Source organism: Genypterus blacodes, unplaced genomic scaffold, assembly GCF_046128005.1.
Source record: "Genypterus blacodes isolate CSIRO-AG114 ecotype Tasmania unplaced genomic scaffold, CSIRO-AGI_Gbla_v1 ptg000147l_1, whole genome shotgun sequence".
Classification (NCBI taxonomy): domain Eukaryota; kingdom Metazoa; phylum Chordata; class Actinopteri; order Ophidiiformes; family Ophidiidae; genus Genypterus; species Genypterus blacodes.
This window is the reverse complement of record NW_027466949.1, coordinates 1,723,363-1,730,146: the sequence shown is the minus strand read 5'-3', so window position 1 is coordinate 1,730,146 and position 6,784 is coordinate 1,723,363.

Sequence of the window (6,784 nt, the reverse complement as noted above, 5' to 3'; positions counted from 1 at the left end):
CACTCTGCTGCAACCAGGGGCAGGTCTCAGATTCACATGCAATCGCAAATCTAAGCGCCGACTCATATGCATGCATGCTGACCTCCACATGTAATAAGGTGCAGCTTTTCTTGACCACTAGAACCAAACCTCCAGTACATGACACACATATATTCATGCATTAAACCAAATCAAGTTTTAATGCATAATTTAGAACAGCTTGAAATACAGGAAATAGTCTTCACTTTCCACGAGCACATCTACACATCTGCAATTTAGGAGGTGGTATTTTGTGCTGTAATCTTTTTTTCTTTTTACAAATGGTGCAATGAATTGTCTGTTGTGCTTTTGGCGGCTAAAAGATTTCATCTTCTCCGGCTGTGTTCACACCTTGGTCCTTTTGAGTCGGAAAAGCCTTGCAGTGAGGACTCAGTGCTCTTTCAAAGGGGAAAACGGGATGCCCTTGTAACTAGAACAACTCTATGGTCAGTTCTGTTTTGTTGCTTGCCTGATAGCTATAATACTGTGGGTGTATCAGCCCACGTGTATTTCACATGGTGTGTTTCACATGGTGTGTTACTGGTGCATCATGCTGCTGTCCATGTTGGTGGTCGAATGATCCTATCCTCTGGTCCCTTTGGGTTGAGTCTCACTCTATTTTGGAAACTAGTGTATCCATAATGGTTTTTGGAAAGTGTTTTTAAAGAAGGAGGGGTAATTGTGGGTGCATGACATCTTCTGGAGGAGAGAGAAACTAGAGGCTTTTTATAATCTACTAAATCGTGTGCAGGGCTCATCAACCTGCACCAGCCTCTCAACAGAGACGTCGTCTACGGTGCTACTGACAACTCAGCTGTTCTGCTGTCACACAGTTATCCACACTTTTTTCAGTTTTGAAAATTCACTTGCAAAGAATGATTGAATTTGGTTTCACAGTCTGCACACCGACCCCACAGACTGTTAAACATTTTCGTTTGAGCATCTAGGCGACATTGCTTTACATTTCTCTATGAGATACTTACTACCTACCTGAAAACTTTGTGGACAGGTTGGACATGATCCAGGGAGGAATCATTGAATAGAGGCCTTCATCATTTTACACCTGTGCTATAAAAGGACTGTCGATAGCTCAGAAATCAACCATGCAGAGGTTGACTGATAAGTTCTCAGCCTGGCATTGAGCAATCTAATTCAGAGGTGTTGTCGTTATTTGTCACAACTTCATTTCAAACTTGACACCTTGATGCAGGAGGTGTTTTATCCCAGTTTCACATCATTAAAAAAAACAACTGGGAATATTTTTCCTTCTTTAGGTTTCCTCAGAAGTGTAGGATATGCTCCAGTAATCATGCGGCCCTTTGGGAGATCTTCTATAATGATACACTCAGCATCTCAAATAACAGAGGCCATGTCTCGTACAGCTGATGACACACTTTTACCTTTTTTTTGGGAGGAGATCACATATGTTTTTGCTGTTTTTGACTGTTGTTTTTAACACTGGTTGGAAGTGATGCACCCAGCTCGTATTCATGGAGACAAACAGCTGCAAGAACCTATCTGGGTCAGCTTCATAAGGATAAAGACTTTTGTGAGTCAAGAGTCTGAAGTTTTGAAATCCACTGGGCTCAAACTTCATAACCAGGTGTGAGTACTGAATCAGCAGTAAACTCAAAACCTTGCAGTCGACCTTTGCATGCAGGGTTGGGTGTACTGGACCCAAACCACAACTCCAATGGGATGTTAATGTTTCTCTGTGTCTGCTGGTTGTGTAAACTGGCAAGTGTCTGTTAACATGTAACCTATACAAACTCAATGGGTCAATGTATATACAGGCTGTGTTCCTCTGTGTTCTGGGTTTAGATGGAAGTAGTACGAAGGTGTGTTTAAATGAAATTAAACTACATTTAAATGAAATCATAACAGGATGGCAAAAGGAAGGTGTATGTGAAGTATGTAACTGAGTAGATATCCGACATTGAAGTGTTGTCAGGAAAGGTTTCTTATCACAACTGGAAAGTGATACTGTGGCATGTGACAGAATAGTTAGAAGCTCATTGTTGATTGAGTTTTGTAACGTTGTATATCAGCTTAGGAGATGCAGCAAAATCACAAACAACAACCAAATGTGAAACACAAACATGTAAAACATATTTCCATACATAACATAAGTGTGAGAAGTAGAATTTCATTTCATTCATTCATTTCATTTGTGGCATGATTGAGATGTTTTATGCTGGATTTTTAACATAAACTACTTCTTATTGCAGTTTCCATTTACACCTGGTTGACTGTAGTAACCGATGAGCACTTCTGCTCGCTCCAACACGGACGCCTCGGATACATTCTAGCACGCTTTTGGCATTCTTGGTCCCATCTTCAGGAAGCGAAATGGGATAACTTGTTGTTGTGCATGTTTGTGTATCTTTTCAGAGGGAGCACTTTGGCAGGCGCCATTACCGCCCAGCAGTAAATTGCCATGTAAATTACAGTGCCGGGGTAATAAAGCCAGATTTGTATATCACCGGGAGTGGAGACTGTGTCTGTCTTGTAAATTTAATTAAACAGCAGGTGCAAAATCAGGTCATATGGCTTTGATGTGCCCCATGTGAGAATGACAACCAGACAAAGATTCTAATACGGGCAGCATTTACATATTTTTGCATGCAGCGGGCGGCTCGTAGGGAGGTAGGGGGAGCCTTGCCTATCACCTTGTAGAGTATTAAATTTCCCCCAAATTAAAGAGGATTCCAATTAGCTGTCGCCTTCGATTTTAATAGATCTACAGCAAAATAAATGGTTAAGCTCTTCACAAGCGGCCCTGTACTTGTTTAGAGTGTGCATAAATGCACCCATTACCATCACCTAGTGCTGACTGAAACACTTTCACACTAATTGGCTCTTATTGCCTGTCTACTGTACATTACACGACCAAACCCAACTCTTTAGAATGTAATTAGAATAGTTCTCAAGGACTTTGGTTAAACAAGATGAGGTGCCAAGCTAAGCCAAGGATAGAAGCAGGATAAAATCATATAAAAGCGAAATTTTCCAGACAACAGCCATATTTGGGTTTTAATATAGATCTTTGTGTGGCAGATGTGCAGTGGAGCTAAAAATCATCCTCTTATGATTGTGCTTGACCTGTGACTCTGTCAATGTGCTGTCTGCGCTCCAGAAGGCCCCTCCCCGATCGCCGGTTTGAACTCACTGCCAGAGAGCCTACGAACGTGTCAGCGGCATCACTTGACCTGACGGCAACACCTTCGCTTGTTTCTCTTTTTTTTGTTGAGAGGAAGTGGTTGATAATTACCACCTAGGATGTAGCCATCTGTGCCGCCCTTTCACGGCCTGTTAAGCTCGCTTTTCAGAAAGTTTACTGGTGACAGAGGGCACACGAGAGGAGCGAACACCAGAGCGCGTTAAAAAGACTGCACACTCAAGCAATATTAAAAGCAGCGCTAAGGAGCTCGTAAGGGGGAGGGGGGGTTGAGATGGGGGTGCAAAAGAGGGGGAGGGGGGAGTGGAGAAATAGTTGAGGTTGTATTCAATCATTATTAAACTCTTAAAAAACAAGTAATCCTTCAAGCCCACAAATTAGTTTTCTTAATAATGCACAGTTGGAGCTGATTTCACAATGACCTCATACTAGTTCAAACAAGTTCACAATCCTCCTCCTGTGTTTGTCCCAGCATGTATACTTTCCATTTGTTCCACTTGTGTAACTTTTCATCAAACCCGTCCGTCACTCAGCGCTGCCTATTGTCATTCGCCATGAGGGACACCTGTGTTTCTGCAATAAGGCAGCCGTTATCATCAAGCTGTCGGATATCTGTCTCTATGGCAGGATCTACACCGAAGCCTTCACTGTCAAAACCTGTCAAATTTCACTGAGTCTTTAATGAGAAAAAGCCAAGTTGAAACCTCACGCACAGACGCCAGTGTGTGTGTGTGTGTGTGTGTGTTAGTGTGTGTGTGTGTGTGTGTGTGTGTGTGTGTGTGTGTTTGTGCGCGTGTGTGTGTGTGTGTGTGGGTGCGTGTGTGTGTGTTTGAGTGAGAGATAGAGCAAGCTGAGGGAACAGGTGCATGGCTGGAAGCTGTGGTGGTGGTTGGAGCGGTAGGGGCTCAGTGCAGTACGTCATCTCTGATAGCTGACGGTTCCAGTCCCACTAATCAAACGCACATCAACTGGCACTGACTAAAAGAGATATGACTGACATTACATAAAGACCAGTGAGCTGGAAATTGATCCTGTTCCATTTCACAAATTCCATTAAGTCCAGAGAGAAAAAAAGCATTCTAACTATTTTTATACATGCTACAGCCTAGAAAAGTGTTTTTAATATTCAGCTTCTTTGCCTGCATGAAACATTATTAGACCAAATGTAAAAGCCTTCAAACCTGATGGCATTTGACTCATTCCACACCAAATTCCTAAGGTTGTTGCCGTTCTCAGATGTGTCATCATGACAGAAAACAGCTTTTGTTACTTTCCCTGCAGCCCTCAACAACCGTTATCCTCAGCAGGCAGACGCTCTGTCCCAGCAGGCCTGTCAGAGTCCAGGTGAGGAGGCTCAGGTGAATGACTCCAGGCAAACTTCTCCCAGATAACATCCACAGAATCCAGGAACCAAGTGGGGCGGGAGGTCGTAAAAAGCATTGGGAAAGAGTTTGGTTTGAAACGGCAGGTGCAGCAAATTAAAGGTAAAAAAAAAAAAAAGAGAAAAAGAGGGAGGGTTTGGATCCAATCTGTCACTTCCACCGTCAGCTGTTATGTAAGAGCCTCTCCTGTGTAAATCAGCAGGGACTAAGAGAAGTGGACTGCTGTATTTACATTCTGATGTACTTTAGTAAGAGAGCTGAGACTCTGCTGCCGTCTCTATTCCAGTCTGTACACAAATGCAAAAGTGAACCAGTGTCTGTTTCTGTTCGTAACCTTTGAGCCATATGGCGAAGGAGTGAACACACACCTAAAGATGCCAATTTCTACTTCCAACATCGCTAAACAGGAAGTGAGACTTTTTCAATGAAATGTTACATATACTTAGTACTTATTGACGGGAAATTTCACCCGTTACCTCTTGCCAATGCACTGAAGGTACTCAAAAAGGTTCAGACTCCTAACAATTAAGTAAACACGGCAAACAGGAAGTGAGGGCAATGCTTAAGCGTATGGACATGCAACTTTACCTGTGACCTTTCAGCAACATCCTGAGGGCACAAGAGAAGGTTTGTGATGTCAGCACCTTACTGGTGATGCAAACAGAAAGTGAGGTCATAATTCAGTTAGCATTATTGGTACCTGACCTTGTTGACATCTGATGAAACAGGAAGTGAGGCTGTGTCTAAATACTTCACCTTTGGTCCAGAAATGAGATTGAATTTTTTAGATTGTTATGAATCCGACATAGTCACAGTATTTGTATAATATAGTGTGTCTTTGTGTCATGCACTGTGATGTACAGTGATGTAAACATGCCGTGACACTTTGGATGAATTAGACATAGAAAAGGATGGAACAAGTCCCGGTCTGATCTGTGTGCTGGTGGACGAGCACAGATAAATGCATTCGTTGTTGTTGCTTTGACAGGTCAGAGTCACGTCGTGTTGAACCACAGGAAGCTAATGAGAGCTAATAGGTGTCATAGGCTGAAGGGACAATGAGCGCTACAACTGCATGCTGGGATAAAGCAGATCAGAGGCAGGGCCTGGATCAGCGCTGTCATCTTATGTCAGTCACTGGCTGATGTACAATGGCCCTCGGTCACAATTAGAATCCAAGCTGCGTGTGTAAGAGCGCGTGTATGTACAAGCTTATAAGAGAATGCACATGCCTATTATTAACCCTTAACCCCCATTGAGAGCTGGCAGGGCGCTCTTAGCTCCTAATGTCAACCTGTGTTTACTGCCTTCTTTCCTCTGGAGGGGGAACACTTTGCCTGTGTGTGTGTGTGTGTGTGTGTGTGTGTGTGTGTGTGTGTGTGTGTGTGTGTGTGTGTGTGTGTGTGTGTGTGTGTGTGGTGTGTGTGTGTGGGTGTGTGTGTGTGTGTGTGTGTGACATGTCAGGACTGAGCGGAGAGCCTGGAGAGGAAGCAGAGTTTGTGAGTGGACAAGGGAGTGAGGGAGTGATAACAGCTTGCTTACTTGATCTTGTACAACACAGAACTCCTCTCTTATGTAGTTTACTTACACTACTATAGGCATCTTATACCTTTTAGTCCGCCAAAAGTAACTTAGGCTGTAGAAAAGGAGGAATATCTGTACATTGCCTGCTGTGTGCGTGGTATGTGTGTGTAAGAGAGGGAGAGAGTGAGGGAGAGAGTTCATATTTATTAAGAGACTCTGCTGCTTTGATGGCACTCTAGTTCCCTCTTCTGGCAAGCATGCACCACTAATGGATAGCTATCATAGTGTACTATAGCTTTAAACAGACGCCTGCATATCAGTGAGTGGAAATTATCAAATAATCCTGTATTTAATTACGTTCTGTTAGATATATGCTGCCAACTTCCCTGTATATGAATCTGTTTTGAATCTATTTCATGGAAAACAAAGTTCAGTATGAAAGGCAAGGCAAAGTCTGATTCCATGTTTGTGTGCATGTACACAGCCGGTTTATGACCCGGGTCAATGCACATAAGTTCTAATCACTTAAAGTGTGTCTGTAATAAGATTTGCCTGATGTTTCTGCAAAAGGACAGAAAGGTTGTGGGGTTTTTTAATGTTGTTTTTGCGGCACCAGAGAGGCTGAATGGGGAGCAGGAGGAGGACTTGGCAGCCGCGTGAGGAAGGTAAAGCCAGAGCAGAC